The following is an 18,396-nucleotide window of genomic DNA, read 5'->3' as shown; positions in this document are numbered from 1 at the left end:
CTGTGACCCCTCCCAAGTTCCCCCCCACACCCCCAGCCCCTCCCCAGCGTGGCCGGACGAGGGGCAGGAAAGGCCTTGGCTCTGTGCAAGCTCAGCAAGAACAAAACCATCTCTGTGTGACCAACGCTGTGCTCAGCACAGACCCAAACACAGCCCCAGAGAAAGGCCTGGCAAGGAAATTCCCTCTGCCTCAGCCCACAGCAGCACCCCATGGCCATCCAGCATCACCACGGCTCCACGGGTTCCTTCCCATGCCCCCAGCCCTGGACACGGGACCTTGGGCTGGTGGCCACGGCAGCCGCCTGTGGCCCAGGGCTCCGTGCCCGTGTCCATGTCAGCAGTGCCCGGCCACGGGCCCTGAGTGCAGGTGACCGTGCCAATCCCCATGGCAGCGGGGCCAAGCGTTGGTGTCTGTGGCACCAAAGTGAGGAATGGGTCCCTGTGGCCACTGCCGTGGCACCTGAGGGCATCAGCGAGTGTCACTGCAATTGTAGCTGGCACCAGCCCCGGCACCGCTCTGTCCTGAGGGCTGCCATGGCAGCCGAGGGCAGCCACAGGTCTGTGGGCAAGTGGCCACGGACCCTGACTGTAGAAATGGGTCCTGGCTTGGTTTCCAAGGGAACTGGAACTGATGTGGGTTGCCATGGCATCCAACTCCCTGGGATGTCAGACAGCCACCCTGGGATGTCAGACAGCCACCCTGTGATGTCACAACCCATTCTGTGATGTCACAGCACCCATCTGTGATGTCACAGTCCTCTCTGTGATATCACACAGCTGCTCTGTGATGTCACAGCTGACTCTATGATGTCATACAGCCACCCTGTGATGTCACAACCCACTCTGCCTGTTCTGGGATGTCACATGACCACTCTGTGCTATCACACAAGTTCTCTGTGATGTCACAGCCTTATTGGAGATGTCACAACTCTTACCTCTGATGTCAAACCAGTACCTGTGATGTCACAGCCTGCTCTGTGATGTCACTATTGCTCTGTGATGTCATAGTCTGCTAGATTATGTCTGACCTCTGACCTGTGATATCAGACCCCGTTCTGTGATGTCAGAGCCCACTCTGTGATGTCACAGCACCATTCTGTCATGTCACAGAGCTCCATGATGTCACCGTAGACTCTATGATGTCACACAGCAACCCTGTGATGTCACAACCCACTCTGTGCTGTCACAACCTGTTCTGGGATGGCCCAGCCCTCTCTGTGACATCCCACCAATATCCTGTGATGTCACAGCCCACTCCGTGACATCACACAGCCCCTTTCTGACATCACAGCTGCTCTGTGGTTCTGTGACACAGGCACAGCAGTGTTACCAAAACTTGAACAAAACCTCCTTAACACTAGCACAGCACAACACAGCAGCATTCTTTATTGGGTTGGATGCACGAGGGGAGAGCCCCTCCCAAAGTCGTGCGTGCTGAGTTCAGGAATGTTCCTGTTTGCAGACTGTGTTTCACAGACACATTCCCAGATTGTCCCACAATAAACACACACACGATAATCATTCCCCAAATTCATTGCATATTTCCCCTACCCCTTTGCACATCCGTTCTTCTGCCCTGGGGGTCTCTTTGGGGGTCCCTGGTGGTCAGTGACCCCAAAGCCAGCCCTGACTGCTCGGTGAACTGGTGAAAGTTGGCACACCTGGGCTGGTTGCTGCCTACAGAATCAGTGTTGTGCGGTTCCATGGTCAGTGGCTTTTGGAGAATAAGCATTGTATGAACCCACCAGGTGCCAATGATTTTTCATCTGGCAAATTTCCCCCCCTTGTAGGGCTGTGAAGCCCCTGATTCTCCCAGGTGCAAACGTGTGCTCCAAATTCCATCACTTCCCACCCATCCTGTGCCTCCTAAGATCTGACCATGTCCTGCTGACAGTCCATGTCTCTCCAACTCTCGTTGCTTGTTGGGTGAGCCCAGGTGTCACTGAGAAAGGCAGAATCATTTCAACAAACACAGCCCAGCCTTAGAGCCTGGGCCACAGCCAGGAGCCACCTCAGGATTCCAAACAGCTCAAGTGTCTGTCCAAGGGCAATCCCACTTTTCCTTTGTCCTGGGATCCTTTGGCCTTTACCCTATTAAATCAGGATATTTGATACCCACCTCTAAGGGGTCCTGTGGGAAGCCTGGGCTCCCTTCCCAGCCCAGACACCCAACTGCCTGGAAGTATTCCCAGTGGCCTGTCTGAGGCCCATTCCATACTGCTGGAATTTGACAGCCCCAGGGGATATCAAAGCAATCTGTCAGCTGATAAATATTTCCTGAGGTAATTTCCAGATCCAGTTTGGAAATGTTACAATTCTCAGCAGTATTGTTCAGATGTGTCCATGGTAAGGAATATTCTTCCATCCCTGTCCAGGTGCCCTGGGTGCTATTTCCTTCCCACACGCGTTCCCAGATTTTTGTCAAATTGCTGACTGAAGCTCCCCACGGAACTGGATTTTCTGCAGAGGTTGGTGTTGGCAAACAAGCTGTTATAAGGGTTACATTCTGTAATCTGCCAAAATCTTGCAGTGACTTTGAAAACCACATTTCCCTTCCCAGAAGTTAGGAACATTGTTTCTATTATTATTATAGATACACAATTATTGATCATCTTCATCTAGATCCAATAAATAGTATCCCCTTAGAAAATCATATTTGATACCTAAACCAACAGGATTTATGTAAAAATCCCAAACTCCACGGTGTCAGTCTTGTTTCTGCTGTGTTTAATGTGTGCTCGCTGGTTTTACCCACATGTGATGAGCCCCAAGTTTGATTCCTTCTACCTTGAGTGCAGGGTAGGTTACCAGGAGGACTTGATGTGGTCCCTTCCACTTTGGCTGGATTGTTCCAAAATTCCAGGTTCTGATGCACACCGGATCTCCTGGTTGGAAAGGATGTACAGGCGAGTCCAGCGCCAATGATCTGTTGAGAACCATGCACCTTTTAAGGCTTACAAGAGTTAGTCTCACTGCTATTAAATATTCATTTCAGCAAAACTTCCAAGACTTCCCTTGTCTTGTTGGTGCCACATGGGAAAGCTTCTGGACAACCAGAAAAAGTATCCACCAATGCCAAAATGTGCCAGTCCCCCTTCTGCCTGGGCAGTTCTGCAAAATCAGTTTGCCAAAATCACCTGGTGATTATTCCCATTTAACGGGCCCTGGAGGCAGCCTTCTTCCTTCAAAACCAATCACTTCTTTCTCAACAACTGATCTATTATTTTTTCCCATTTTTGTGCTTACTAGATGCCTTTGTAAACTGGCCACCATATTCTCCATTTCCTCATGTGTTTCCTGATGCTTTAGTTCCATTATACATTAATTGTGGAGCTACAATTACCTGCCCACACGGGGTTACCAATCACCTGCTAGGATTTTCCATAGCTGCTGCTGACTGCCTGTCCTGATCACTAGAATTTGGGTTTTGTTGCAGAACATTCAAGTTTTTGCTAGGCATTAGTGCAAGGAGAGGTTTTTTTGCAACCTCTTGAGCTGTTTTGTCAGCCAATGGATTCCCTGTATTAACTGGGGAGTTTCCAAACCGATGGGCTTTACAAGGACATCAGGGCCACTTGTTTTGGCTTTGGCACACTCTGAAGCAGGTGACTGTAGTGGTTTGGTCCAAAATACTCATTACTGTTTACCTTCTGTGAGAGAAGAATTAGGAGAAATGCAAAGCAGGCAGCAAACTTGAAAGAATATAAAGAACTTTATTAACAGACCTAAAAGAAGAAAAAAAAATCATACCACTCCTTCAGAACACTTCTCCTCCCGCCCCACCTTTCTCCCTTCTCCCACTGACAGTGTAAAAAGACAACCCTTGAGATGTTCAGTCTGTTCACCACTTCCATAATAACCTTTTTCAGTCCACTTAGAAAGAGAAGTCTCTCTTGTCTATGCTATGAAAACATCACAACGAGACAGCCACCCAGGTTGGTTCTCTGCTCGCATGTGAGTCCCCCCAAATTGCAGCTTTTCCCACAACTGCTTTCGAGGGTCCACTCTTGAAGTTTTTGGGGTACAATTTTAAGGTTGAGCCATTCAGAAACAAAAGTTCTCTTCACCCATCTCTGGGAGCATTTAATCTCTAAGTACAGAGGCCCTTCTCCTTCCCTAGGAGCAAAGAGTCCTCCTCATCTTCATCTTTAGGACTATCTCTGGGAGCATCTCTAGGAACTGAGGGTTTCTCCTTTTCCATTTGGAGCAAAAGTCCTCATCGCTTCCATCTCTCCCTGTTCAAACTTCTCATGAAATTACAGGTGCTTCAGCATCTGCCTATCTCAGTGCAGATGCTTTTACTCACAAGTACGAGTTGAAGGCTCCACCCCCCATGCCTTTGTGAAATTACAATGGGTACTCTGATATATCATAGCTTTCCAACAGAATTTCAGCTTTAAGCATCTCCTCTTTCTCTTCCCTCAGGTTTTCAGCTCTTCATAGCACAAAAAAGGGTTAATCTCACCTCGGCCTTTCAGCTGGAATTTCACTTATCGCTGTTGGTCACATGATCTTTTGCCGGACAGCTGGGCAGCTTTAGCTGAATCTTGGCCGCACTGGAGAGGGGGAGCTGGGCCGCTCCATCTGCACATAGCAGGGTTGTGGGGGGGGTTCCGCGGGTGGAACAGGGCCCTTCGGCTCCAGGATGGTTGTGGCCCGGCCTGGCCTGGCCTGAGCAGGGCCTGGGCCGGGCCTGCCGGCCCCGCACAGGGCCCACAGCCACCTGTACCAGCGCCAGAAACAGGATAGAGCTCTGCCCGGAGTTTGTCTATTCTTAAGTGTGTATCACAGAGGCGGTCACAATTTTAAGTGACTTAAAGAATTGTCCATATTCAAACTGGCCAGCTGATAGGCTCTATCAGGTCACAGAGGAAGCTGTAAGCACCCCTTTGCAAGAACATCACTTCCGAGACTATGCTTTTGCTAACACATGACAGTGACTGATTTCTTTTTGTACTCAGTGGAGACCTCTGTGCCCTTTCCTTCCATATGGCTCCCTGGGCATGTATTATTCCAAACCCATAGTTCAAATCAGTCCATATGTTCACCGTTTTTCCTTCAGTGATTTCTAGGAATGATCATTCATTCTGCTTTTTGTGCTGATGCGTTCAAAGCTAAAGCCTGGGCTTCTATGACCTGGGTCGAGGTTCCCACTGCACACTCAGCTGCCTGTTTCCCATCCGTACCACGCTGCTCCCACCAGGGTGCAGGTCCAGTGCTGGCTCCTGGATGTGATTGCTCTCAAGATCCCAGAATCTGCCAGTGATGCCTTAGGTTTTAACTTTTATATTTTTCAAACCCTGCACTGCCTAGTGTGTAACTGAAGTTTCTTGTGGCCTGTTAGCTGCTGTTCGCTCATGCTGGTTAGACATAACAAACCTCTCTAGGTTGTGAGAGATTGGTTACGTGAAAAGGGACATATAGATTCAGGATATACAGATTCTTTGCAGCTTACTGATCTGAGAAGCTGGCTACGTGAGAACGGGCACATAGGCCCTTGCAGCTAGCTGAGCAAGGTCTCATAAGACAATGCACCACACATCCTGTGTAACAACTGAAGTTACAGAATATTACATGTATCTTGCTCAGTAACTGAACCACCATTGAGTCTTACGGCTGAACTATGGGTTTATTTGCAGAGCCAGCAAGGTTAGGTTTTGGCAGCAAAACAATGGACATCTGTGGTTAGAAGGCCAGGGAAAAAGGCAGAACTGCTGACCACGAAAGGGGGTCTAAGGAGGGGTTTAGGATCAGCTTAGTCGACGTGAACCACTTAGAATGCGCCGTTACGAATATGCATAAAGCCTATTATTGTTAGTATATAAGGAGTTCTGGTGCAATCAATAAATCGGATTCCTGCTGATCACTCATATTGAGCGTCTGGGTTTTCCCTCTATCGCGACATTCTGGCGCCCGAACAGAGGATGGAAAAAGGGACCGTAGAGGCGGATAGCCTACGTCCATCAGCCTGCGGGGAATAGGGACCATAGAGGTGGACAACCTGTGGCCACGGCACGATGGAGAGTCTGCGTCGGTCCCGTAATCAGCTCGGGAGGCTACAGAGGTGGTGAATAGTCCACACCACCGAGCTCAGGACAACCTACAGAGGAGTCCTGCTGGCCACGCACCGCCGGGTCTTGCAAAGGCTGCAACAGCGCGCTGACGTTTAGGTATGGCTAATAGACAAGCGGTGTATGATTTGCTCCGGTGCTTTTTAGAAAAGCGGAGCACACCAGGGATAGATTGTAAAAAGGATCTCCCTGGACTTTTAGATTATGGGGTTGCCAAGGGTTGTTTTATTGATCCGAATGAAGTTTTTGAGAGGGAGCAATGGAAAGTGTTTGGGGATAAGATATTTGATGCAGCTACGCAGGATGATAAGGTGGCTAAAAAGATGACGAAACCGTGGCGGGCAGTGAGTAATGCTTTGGCACAGTATGAGGCAGAGCAGAAGGCTGCAGCAGCCGCTGCGCAGCGCTTAGGAATGCCGCTTACTCGGGAGAAGGACATGGGTGATAGCTGCCTGTTACCCCCTACTATGAATACTTTTACTATACAGACAGGAAAAGTAGTCTCAGATTCTGTGTTTTCGCCTCCCGCATCCCCCCAAGCTGTTAGTGCCCCCTCTGCATCATTAGAGCATGAGTTATTGCCTACAGCTCCACCGTTTGAGCAATCCCCCACAGCCCCCCTCAACCGCTGCCGCCTGAGAGCCGGTTGGCAGCACTTTCTCTCCCTTCTGAGCAAGCTAATAGTTCGCTTAGTGCAAACACAGACTCAGGAATTCAAGAGATAGCGCAGGAACGAGAGGAATTTTGGAGAGAGGTTGCTAAAAATACTGCTGCTGAGGGAGACATAGATTCTGCCAGAGAGTTTGTACAGGCTTTTCCAGTAGAATTTTCACCTGCTATGCTCAAGGACAGATTACTGTTAATATCAGACCTTTAGATTGGAAAGTGCTTACCCAACTGCGAGCCACTGTTAATGAATCTGGGTTAAAAGGGGAACCAACTCGTCAAATGCTTGATTTTTTGTGGGGCTCTATGCTCTTGCTACTGAATGATGTTAAAAATATCACTAAGCTAATACTAACACAGCACCAGCGTATGCTGTTTGGAGCTTACTGGCAGACTTTATGCCAGCAGTCGGTAGCAATGCAGAGGGGAGCAGGAGATCCTTTACATGGGGTAACTTTAGAGGAATTAATGGGTCTGGGAAATTACACCCGGACAGAAGCACAGGCTCTCATAGGTCCTGATAAGGTTCGGGAAAGCATGAATTTAGCACGACGAGCAATAGATGAGATTAAGCAACCAGGGGGATTACCATCATATATGAGTATCAAACAGGGAAGAGATGAGCCATTTGGTACCTTTATAGATCGCGTAGCAAATGCTGTTTTAGCAACTGGGCTTCCAGACTATATGCATGGTATTCTGATTAAACAATGTGCTATCCAGAATTGTAACCCCACTGCACGTAGTGTGTTAGTTACTCTGCCTGCTACTTGGACTATTGAGGAGGCACTAGAGAGAATGTCACAGGTCCCTGTAGGTCCCCAAGCTATGATTGTTAATGCAATAAAGGAACTTGGAAAGGAACTGGGAATAGGGATGAAACAGCAGGCTGAGGTAGCTCAGAGGCAGATTGAGGCAAATCAGAGTCAGGTTTTAGCTGCCCTTGCACCTTTGCAAAATCACCGGAGTGGGTCTCGACGACAGACCACCCGACTGCGATGTTTTCGCTGTGGAGTCTCCGGTCACATGAGACGGGATTGCAATGCCGGTAACGTCTGGTGTCAGCATTGCCGATCGGACACCCATGCCAGCACTGCCTGCCGGAGGTCGGGAAACGGGAAGCCGAGCGGGAAGGCCCGCCCCGCGATGACACCAAAAGCAGCAGCATACCCAGCGACCCAGGAAGTCAACACCTGCGTGCCTCTACCGACTCTGACCAGCACTTTCATCTCCAACCTGCAACCTGGGGGAGCCTCGGATTGGACCTGGCAATGTCAATAAACTGTACTCTTATAGACAATCGACCGCAGCGTGTCCCCACCGGGATTAAAGGACCTATAGTTATAAATGGGAAAGCTGTCGGAGCACTTTTAATTGGACGCTCATCAGCTACTATGGAAGGATTACAAATACTTACAGGACTAATTGATGCGGATTATACTGGAGAAATTCAAATCATGGTACAGACTCTTTTTCCACCAATGTTCATAGAAAAGGGCACTCGACTAGCCCAATTGGTGCCTTTGCCGGTTCTCACTGAAGGACTATCACCCATACACTCCGACCCCAGGGGTGAGGGAGCCTTCGGATCCACAGGGCTGGCAGCCATGCTCACTGTGAGCTTGAAAAGTTGGCCACATCGCATGGTGACAGTAACATACCGAGAAGAGACTGTTACCCTGACAGCACTCTTGGACACTGGCACTGATGTATCCATCATCAGCAGTCACCACTGGCCTCAGCATTGGCCTACCTTTGAATCTGACGCTACAGTCACTGGAGTGGGAGGACTTACCCTCGCTCGCAAGTCCCCTCCATTGCAATGGACTATAGCTGATCAAGTGGTAAATTGCAGTGTGTCTATCATCCCATTGCCACTTGGTGTTGCTGCTCTGGTGGGATAAGACATACTCGCTCAAATGGGCATGGTTCTTACCACAGACCAAAATTTTTAGGAGTGGCCATTGCTTGGACTTTCCCCATCCCTATTTGGTGGAAGACAGAACAGCCGATTTGGGTTGAGCAATGGTCCCTAAAGCGGGAAAGTCTTGAACAAGCACATATTCTGGTTCAAGAGCAATTTAATCAAGGACATTTACGACTTTCTACAAGTCCCTGGAATACTCCAATTTTTGTCATTCAAAAGAAATCAGGGAAATATAGACTGTTGCATGATTTACGAGCTGTTAATCGACAAATGCATGATATGGGGGCCCTTCAACCAGGCCTACCAAATCCTTCAATGCTACCAGCAGGGTAGTCGCTGCTAATAGTCGACCTCAAGGACTGTTTTTTCACCATTTCCCTGCATGAAGATGACAAGCCGAGATTTGCATTTACTCTGCCAGCCATTAAAACAGAGGAGCACCTGCTCAACGCTTTGAATGGACAGTGCTTCCTCAGGGTATGCGCAACTCACCTACCCTTTGTCAACTTTATGTTGATTCAGCACTGCAGCCCATTTGGAAAATGTTTCCAGATACCATCATTTATCATTACATGGATGACATCTTGTTAGCGCAAGAAAATCCGTTCACCACGCAGCAAAAGGATATACTGCACAGGACTTTGAATGATCGGAGCCTGCACATAGCTCCTGAGAAAATTCAAACTTCAGCTCCGTGGATTTATCTAGGTTGGAAAATCACTGACAACACTATCCAACCTCAAAAGCTTACCATTCATACAGACATTCGTAACCTACATGATGTGCAGAAACTTATGGGAGATCTGCAGTGGCTTCGCCCTGTAGTTGGCATTCCTAATGAACTGCTAAATGAGCTTCGTCCACTTTTGAAAGGCACCAACCCTGCACAGTCAGTTACACTGACACCTGAACAGAAGGCTGTGCTACAGACTATTGCAGAGCAGATCACTACAGGCCTCACTTCAAGACGTGATCCTGCATTACCTTTGGACATTACAATCATTTGTGGCCCACAGTATCTGCTCGCTGCAATTACCCAATGCAAATTAACAGAAATGGGGGAGCCACCCAAGGATATTAGGGTCCTAGAATGGATTGCACCACCATTGCAGCCTAGAAGGACAATTCAAGAGAAAGTGGCAACTTTAGCAGACTTAATTCAAAAGGCGCGCATCAGAATTTTGCAGGTGGATGGAACAGATCCAGGGACGATCTGGATACCTATATCGCCCACGGATCTAGAATGGTTCCTGCTTAACTCACCGGAGCTGCAGCGAGCCCTCTTGAGTGAAGGACCTAATTTGGTAGCAAAGCCACTACCAACACCTGTGTTAGCCTGGATGACTAACCATGGGTGGATTTCTAAACCAAAAAGAGCTCAAGAACCACTGGATAATGCGCTTACTGTGTTCACTGATGCTGGAAGAAAGTCACGGAAAGCAGCGGTCACGTGGAAAGATGATAACACTTGGAGGCACCGGATTCTAAAAGCAACACCAGAGGATTCATTACAAACATTAGAACTTTATGCTGTTGCTTGGGCCTTGGTGTGATGGAAGGACATGCCTCAATATTGTTTCAGATTCTTTATATGTAGTAGGGGTTGCGAATCGCATTGAGGATGCAGCACTGCGTGACATCAAAAATCAGAGACTGGTAGCACTCCTTATCAGCATGCAAATAGCAATTGCTAAACGAACTGAAGCATATGCAGTGCTACATATTAGAAGCCACATGAGCACAGACGGCCTAGGGGAAGGAAATGACCGGGCTGATCAGCTAGTGGCAGGAATCGTCCAGCCCCCACTACCGGTTCACCAACAGGCGAGAGAGGCTCAAGCCACCTTCCATCAGAATGCTAAAGGACTTGCACGAAGCTACGGCATTTCCATAGCCGAAGCGCAAGCAATTGTTAAGGCCTGTCCGGTGTACAGTTTCCATAATAGTGGAATTGGAATAGGCTGTGGAGTTAATCCCAGAGGACTTAAAGCCAATGAACTTTGGCAGATGGATGTTACACATGTTCCAGCATTAGGCCGCCTGAAATATCTCCGCGTCTCTATTGATACCTATAGTCATTTCGTTTGGGCTATGCCACAGCCAGGTGAAAAGGCTAGAGACGTGCGCAGACATTTAAGTAGTTGCTTTGCAGGGATGGGAGTCCCGAAAGCCATTAAGACGGACAACGGCCCTGCTTATGTTAGCAAGACCATTCAAACGTTCCTGCAAACATGGAACATCAGTCCCACCACGGGAATCCCACACTCACCTACTGGGCAAGCTATTGTAGAGAGAGCTAATGGGACTGTAAAGAGATATTTAGAGAAGTTTAAAGATATTATAGACCCAAAAGAAAGAGTAGCAAAAGCTTTGTTTGTATTAAACCATCTTTGTATTTTTGGTGAGGAAAAGGAGCCCCCTGCAATAAAACATAAAGAAGGGGCTCCACCAGCTCAAAGGGGAACTAGAAGCTATGTTCACTTTAAGGACATGGCTACTGGGGAATGGAAAGGCCCTGCAGAAGTGTTATATTTTGGTCGTGGCTATGTTTGTGTGCTTACTCCTACAGGTCCACAGTGGATACCCAGCCGCTGGGTCAAACCAACACCGCTCAAGCCTGGAGCCTCCACAATACCACCTTCCGGAGCTGAGTCTGCTTCGGCTACATCTAGTAGCTGATCCGGTGATCGCACCTCTTGCAAACATCGTGCCTACCCGATTTAGGCACTTTGAATCCTGGGAGGAAGCAGAACAGCTAGTGGGCGCCCTTGAACAGTATTATCCAGGGAAACTTCATTGTCGAACCTGTGGTGTTTGCGGGAAGCCAGGGCATTTTGCATGGTTTCTTCTCCGATGTGGGGGTTGTAACAAAGAGTGGTGGGTTCATCAGACACTTCTGTTAGGGGGAGCATGGTGTATTAATTGTGAGGGAACTTGGCGACGTGACACGTTACAGAGAGCTTTAGAACGGGAAACTGGTTTACCAATTTTCAGGGTCTTACTCTTTATGAGTCAGTAGAACAACGAGCTATTGCTGAGTTTCGCTATCGAATTAATCATAACGTTGCTCGCATTCGCTTACAGCTTAAATCCGCAAAAGTGCATAGAGTTTGCAGAGATGGCATTAAGATACCACGCCAATGGGTGGTGCGTACTCATGAGTGGGAACGCATGTGCCATAGCTTTAGTGCTTGCAACATTGCTGATAACCGTGCACGCTACCGATCCACATCATGTTAGTGCTATAGACCACCAAAAGAACATGTGGATTACCTGGGTTAATCAAACAGGCCAAGATTCTTTTTGCTTATCCTTAGCAACGCCTTCTGACCCTTTCCACACTTGCCTTATTGGGGTTCCGTTAGCAGATTCTTTGCAGCTTACTGATCTGAGAAGCTGGCTACGTGAGAACGGGCACATAGGCCCTTGCAGCTAGCTGAGCAAGGTCTCATAAGACAATGCACCACACATCCTGTGTAACAACTCAAGTTACAGAATATTACATGTATCTTGCTCAGTAACTGAAGCACCATTGAGTCTTACGGCTGAACTATGGGTTTATTTGCAGAGCCAGCAAGGTTAGGTTTTGGCAGCATAACAATAGACATCTGTGGTTAGAAGGCCAGAGAAAAAGGCAGAACTGCTGACCACGAAAGGGGGACTAAGGAGGGGTTTAGGATCAGCTTAGTCGACGTGAACCACTTAGAATGCGCCGTTACGAATATGCATAAAGCCTATTATTGTTAGTATATAAGGAGTTCTGGTGCAATCAATAAATCGGATTCCTGCTGATCACTCATATTGAGCGTCTGGGTTTCCCCTCTATCGCGACACTAGGTTTCCACATCAAGGACACCAGGCCACAAAATGTGTAAACGAAAAGCCTCTGAAGCGGGGGCAAACTTGGGGTAATTACATCATGAACTGAGGTTATATTTGGAGAATTAACCCTAATATGCAAATGAACCAAACTCATTAAAGTTTGAAGCACCCCTGACCCAGGGTCCATCTTGGGTCTAGCCTTTTGACTGCCCAGGGTGTAACTTTGAAGGCCCTTCAAATAAATACCTACCTTTATTCTCTTATTTTGTCCAGTCTCTGTGTTTTAGGTGGCTCTCACAGGCATCACCAGAACACACTTGTGCCATGGATACCAGGCAGTCATGGCACAAAGACTCAACCCCTTCTCTCAGAAGGGACTCGAACACTTCCCGGTTCCAACCTTGGGGACCTTGAACCAAACCCTGCAAAGCTTTTGCTGCACCTTACAGGCAACAATCATCACTACCATTACAGGCAGGCTAGCACTTTGCACCTATAAATTAAAGTAAAGCAAAATTAAAGAAAAGCAAAGGAAAGTAAAGAGTGCCTTTATCTTACTGGAGTCTTTCTCTGATTTTCTCTGGACCAGGGATCAAAGGTTCGCCCCAGAATCCTTCAGTGCTGCCTGCAGGTCCTGCCATCCCTCAGATCTGTTGAAATTCAAGAGAATGAGGCCACAGGGTGTCCCAATGGTCCCATGGTTTCATGGGGCCCTGCAGTGTAACCGTGGTGTCCTTGGTTCTGCAGTGTCAGAATGGACCCTTCATTACATGCGGCTCCACAGTGTCGTAATGGTCCCTTGAGTCCATGAGGCCCCACAACGTCATAATGGTCCCTTGGTTCCATGGCCCCCACAGTTTCACAATGATCTCCATGGTTCCATGGGGCCCACAGTGTAACTATGGTCTCCTTGGTTCCATGAGGTCCCACAGTGTCACAATGGTCTCCATGGCTGCATAAGGCCCCACAGTGTCACAATGGTCTCCACGGCTGCATAAGGCCCCACAGTGTCACAAGATTCTCCATGGTTCAGAGACCAGGGCAGAAGGGTTCCACAGGGCCCCAGAGTGTCACAAGGATCTCTTTGGATCTGCAGTGTCAGAACTGACCCTGGGTTACACGAGATCCTCCTGTGTCCCAAGGGCTCGTTGCTTCCACAGGGCCTGATTCTCTGACACATCAAAGATGGTGTTGGACAGTTTCTATTTTCCCGCAGTTTGGTGACAAAAGGAGCATGCTGGGCAGAGCACGGAGATGCTGCTGCTGTCTGCTCAGGGAAAGGGCCCAACAAGGTTGAGGGGTTGGGAAGCTGCTGGAAGGGCCGTGCCCCACATGGTGCAGCTTTCCTGGGAGGGAGGGAACAGCAGGAGAGACACGCACTGCCCCACAGAGCAGCTGGGCAGGGCAACACTGGGCATGAGGAGGAGGAAATGTCCCTCCCAGGGCAGCGCTGTGGCAGAAGAAGCATCCAGAGGGAGGATGAGCTCAGGGCATGTGTGTGTGTCCAAGGCACAGAGGGTGAGGCTGGGCACAGCTCAGGCCAGGGCTGGCAGTGGCAGGGCAGAGCTGGTGGGGCAGCGAGATGCAAGTGTGCAATCTGCAGGGACACAGCAGCAGCTGTGGGACAGTGCAGAACAAGCTGTGCTGGACATGACCAAGGTCCCTGGCAGGGCTGGCAGTGCCCAGGAGAAGCCAAGTCTCGCTGCCCTGGGGCACAGCAGCGTCTGTGCCACCAAGGGCTGGGAGGAGACACCTTGCGCTGAGGCACTGGGGCCTCCTGGCACAGCCCCAGCAAGGCTGGGCACTGTCAGCCCCTTGTCCTGCCCTCAGCATCCCCCCACATCCCAGTGCCCCCAGCAGAGCCCTGAGTAAGGCGCGGGTGAGGGACAGGATCTGCCTTCTCTGTAGCTGGGGCTCAGGCCTTGGCCTTTCTGCTGCCCCCACCCAGCCCAGGCTTTGCTCAGCATCTGAGCTGCCTGCACAGAGCCTCTGCCTCCCTGCACTCCTGGCCTCAGGGATCTGCTGCAACGAGTCCCTGGGGAGCCTTGGTCAGGAATGGCCCTGGGGGGCTCAATGCTCCCAGGGAATGCAGGTTTTTCAAAGGACTTTGGCTTTGGCTTTTGCCTGGGAGTCTCTGAGAGCTTTGTGCAATCCTGGCCCCCAATTATCTGCTGTAATGAGTCCATTGAGAGCCTTTGTCAGTAACAACACTCACTGGGGCTCATTAATGCTTCGAGTTACTTCACTTTTTTTAAAGAACTTTCTGCTTTCCACACTGAGTGTTTGAGCAGTTTCTGCAATCATGGCCTCCAATTCTCTCCTCCAAGGAGTCCATGAGGAGCCTGTGTTGGTGATTGACTTCAGTGGGACTGTCACCGAAACTGCATGAAAAACAGAAACTCTCCAACAACATCTCTTCAGTGTCAGAGAATTTAGGCATTAATTTATTCTGGCCAGGATGTTATTCTGGCCAGTATGTGCAATAGAAATCATTCCATCCACTCATGCCCAGGTTGTGCAGTGAAAAGCATTCCATCACACATGGTTCTTTACTAGACCTTTCACACCTTTATACAGACAAAATCCAAAGAAATTCATGTTCATTGATCTTAAATGACACAATTCTTAGTATTCAATTTCCTATTGGTTATTGATCCCTTTGCCTTTGGTGTTAATTAGGTCCTCATTCTTTGAGTCTCTCATCAATCTTTTCCCAGACCTGGTGTCTCCAACCGCACCAGGGGGTGATATTTGTTAATGTTCGTTTACCTCCCGCATCAAACCTCCTTAAAACCTAAAACCTCCCCTCTCACCACAAAGCTAACAAATCTCACTTATATTCCCTCTCAGAAGCCCCATCCCTGTCCAAAGATGAAATTTATCTATGTTGATGCTGTCCTCACCGCTGCCTGGACACTCTCTTCGCTGTATCACATGGCTTCAGCTGGCTTGTCCCACAGCCTAGCCATAATATTTGGGTGACCCTAGCAAAGACACTCAATCAAGACAATCTGTGCCTGTTCATGGGCAGTGTAGACAACCCACTCTCTACGTGTCTGGTAGGAATTCCTCTAGTAGCAGATGATTGGCCCATCACTAACCCAGAGCTCCTTTGCAGGTAAGAGTCCCAACCCAGTAGACACTTGGGATGAGTGGACAAAGATTCTGCCAAACGCTCGAGATGAACCCCAAGAACTGAACCTGCTGGGGTCCTCCAAAGCAACATATTGGGTCAAATTTTATTTTAGACAGCAAAGCCAACGTTGGCCAGGAATTGACCAGGCAAAAAACACATACAGAAGAGACATATCACCAATTAACAAAGCCTATAATAGTCAGGACTGGTGCAATTACACCAGTCACGTACTCTCTGTGTCCACTCTCCACCCAAAAGTGTTACCCCAGGGAGTGTTCCTTTGTGGTGACAGAGTATGGGCCGGGGTTCCCTCACATCTCCAAGGAGGCCCCTGTAGCCTTGGCAAGCTTTCTACCCACACCCCAAATCTCCAATTATTACATAATTGGAGACAAACAAACATATCAACATGTCAAAAGAGATCCTTTGCTGAGTTTGATGAAAGCTGTGACAGACAGCCGCATTTACAATTGGAATAAGGCTGAACAGGTCGCAGTTTCAGTGTTCACTCCTTGGTTAGCTGCACTCAAAGCCCTTGGGGATATCAGTCACCTAGGGTGCTGGCTAAGCAAACAGGCCAATGCGACATCTGCCACCTTGAGTGAAAGATGAGGAGACTACCAGACACTCAACCCTACAGAATCGAGCAGCAATAGACTACCTACTGCTTGCCCACGGACATGGCTGCCAAGACTTTGAAGGGATGTGCTGCTTCAATATTTCTTCACACTCAATATCCATCCAGGTGAACATCCAGAGACTACAAGGACTAGTAAAAGACCTAAAAGTAGATACGAGCCTAGACTGGGTCAATGACCTTTTTGGACGATGGGGAATAACGGGATGGATTGCATCTTTGATTAAGGGAGTTTTGTGGGTATTCATTGTAATTATCATCGTGTTACTTATGTTCTCATGCCTCCTACATTGCTGCAGAAAGGCTGCTGGGAATGCCTTTTTAATAAATACAGAAGGGGGAGTTGTGGGGTATGCCCAGCCCCCGCCCTGGAAGGATGTCTGCTGAGATAAGGAGAGTGCTTAACCTCCCAGCAGAACTCCGTTGGAAAGGCAGCTACTTTGCAGTTACGGCAAGAAGAAGACAAACCCAGAATCCTCTGGGAGACCCTATGCAGATCCTTTGTAACCCCTTGGCCCTTACCTTCTGACACCCACCCCCTGTATCCCTATAAGAGCTAGCCCCCTGCCCCTGTGAGGGCAGAGCGAGCTTGTCCCTGGCCTCCCCTTCACCGGACTAATAAAGCTACCTTGTGCAGAACAGCTATATGGGCCTCTCGTCTCTCTCTCCCTGGTCTGGATTGGAGGCTGCCCTGCAGAGCTGAGCTCAAATCACAAGCTGACAATCACTAAAGAGCTGACAGCCTCTGCACGGGCCCTCCAGCTAGCAGCTGAGGGAAGACACTGGGCCTCGGGAAGACAATCTCTTTTGGGACCATCTCTCCAGACTGGTCACAGCTTCCTTGGTCGGAGCTACTGACCCCACACCAGCTGCCATACATGGGGGATGCAGAGATCCACCCACAGCCTCTGGAAATCCATGGGGGATGCAGAGATCCACTCGTAGCCCCTGGAGATCCATGGGGATGCAGAGATCCACCCACAGTCCCTGGAGATCCATGGGGATGCAGAGATCCACCCACAGCCCCTGGAGATCCACAGGGATGCAGAGATCCACCCACAGCCCCTGGAGGAGGAACCCACACCAGAGCAGGGGGATGCCTGGGATGAGGCTGTGACCCTGTGGGAGACCCAAAAAGAGAGGGGCCCTGCTCCCAGGCTGGAGCAGCCTGTCCTTGGAGGACTGACCCTGTGGCAGAGTGACCCACGCTGCAGCAGTTTGAGGGCAACTGTTGCTTGTGAGATGGACTCACATTGGAGAAGTTCACGGAGAACAGTGTTCTGTGGGAGGGAGCCCATGGCGTAGCAGGGCACTGACTCCTCTTCCTGAGCAGCAGGAAAAGCCACGGCTGATGAACTGACCATAACCCCCATTCCCATCTCCTTGCACTGCTGGGGGAGGAGGTAGAGCTGGGAAGGAGGGAGGTTGGGGAGAAGGTGTTTTTTTTTTAAGGGCTTATTTTACTTCTCATTATCCTGCTCTGATTATGTTAGTAATAAACTCACTTTATATTTCTAAGTCGAGCCTGTTTCACCCTTGAAGGTCTTTGATGAGTGATCTCTTCTGGTCCTTATCTCAACCCATGAACCCTCTGTAAAATTTTCTCTCCTCTGTCCGGCTGCAGAGGGGAGTGAGTGAGCAGCTTCGGTGGGTTCCTGGTATCAAGAACTGCTCACATGGAACTGACCCCCGAAAGGAGCTGTGGTTCCGGACAGTGGACAGTGCGTGTGGATGAGGTACGGAGCGGGCAGGACTCTGGGGGGAATTCAGGGAGTCTCGTGGTGTAAAGGATACAGGAACTCGTGAGAAAACTGCTGAGGCGGTCGCATGCAAGGCGGATCACCCTGTGATAAAGGAATGCTTTCTTAGCAGTGTCCTGCTGTTCAGTCGACCTCTGTGAATCAGAACGATATTTTACAGACCAGCCCAGATCATGTTGCAGGAGTTCTGCTTTCCCAGACCCTTCAGAGCTGCTGCAAAACGCCCTTTGCCACCACTGTACCCTGGGGTCCCTGGATCGCTGGCACTGGACTGCTGCTCCAGGCCCCATGGAATGTGTCCCGGAGAACCAGGCTCTTCCCTCTGATCCAGGTGCAGGAGGAATTGTAAGTCTGTGCTTCTGACAGAACACAGGTGT

General features: G+C 49.4%; 1 protein-coding gene, 1 long non-coding RNA gene and 1 pseudogene across 2 annotated transcripts in view; 1 reads left to right on the top strand and 2 right to left on the bottom strand.

Annotated features, from left to right (window-relative positions):
• The window catches only part of LOC120412211, an 89,653-nt pseudogene that overhangs the window by 54,418 nt on the left and 16,839 nt on the right, over nt 1–18,396 (bottom strand).
• LOC120412207 (zinc finger protein OZF-like) overlaps nt 1–18,396 on the bottom strand; it is a 61,447-nt gene that overhangs the window by 26,222 nt on the left and 16,829 nt on the right. The gene's annotated exons all lie outside the window — the stretch shown is intronic.
• LOC120412215 lies at nt 4,837–12,465 on the top strand. Its single transcript, XR_005604782.1, has 2 exons — nt 4,837–6,170; nt 11,234–12,465. It is a non-coding gene; the product is annotated as an uncharacterized LOC120412215 (long non-coding RNA).

This window comes from Corvus cornix, unplaced genomic scaffold, assembly GCF_000738735.6.
Source record: "Corvus cornix cornix isolate S_Up_H32 unplaced genomic scaffold, ASM73873v5 scaffold3, whole genome shotgun sequence".
NCBI classification, from domain to species: domain Eukaryota; kingdom Metazoa; phylum Chordata; class Aves; order Passeriformes; family Corvidae; genus Corvus; species Corvus cornix.
The sequence above is the reverse complement of the archived record's forward strand: the minus strand, read 5'-3'. Positions and strand labels throughout refer to the sequence as shown.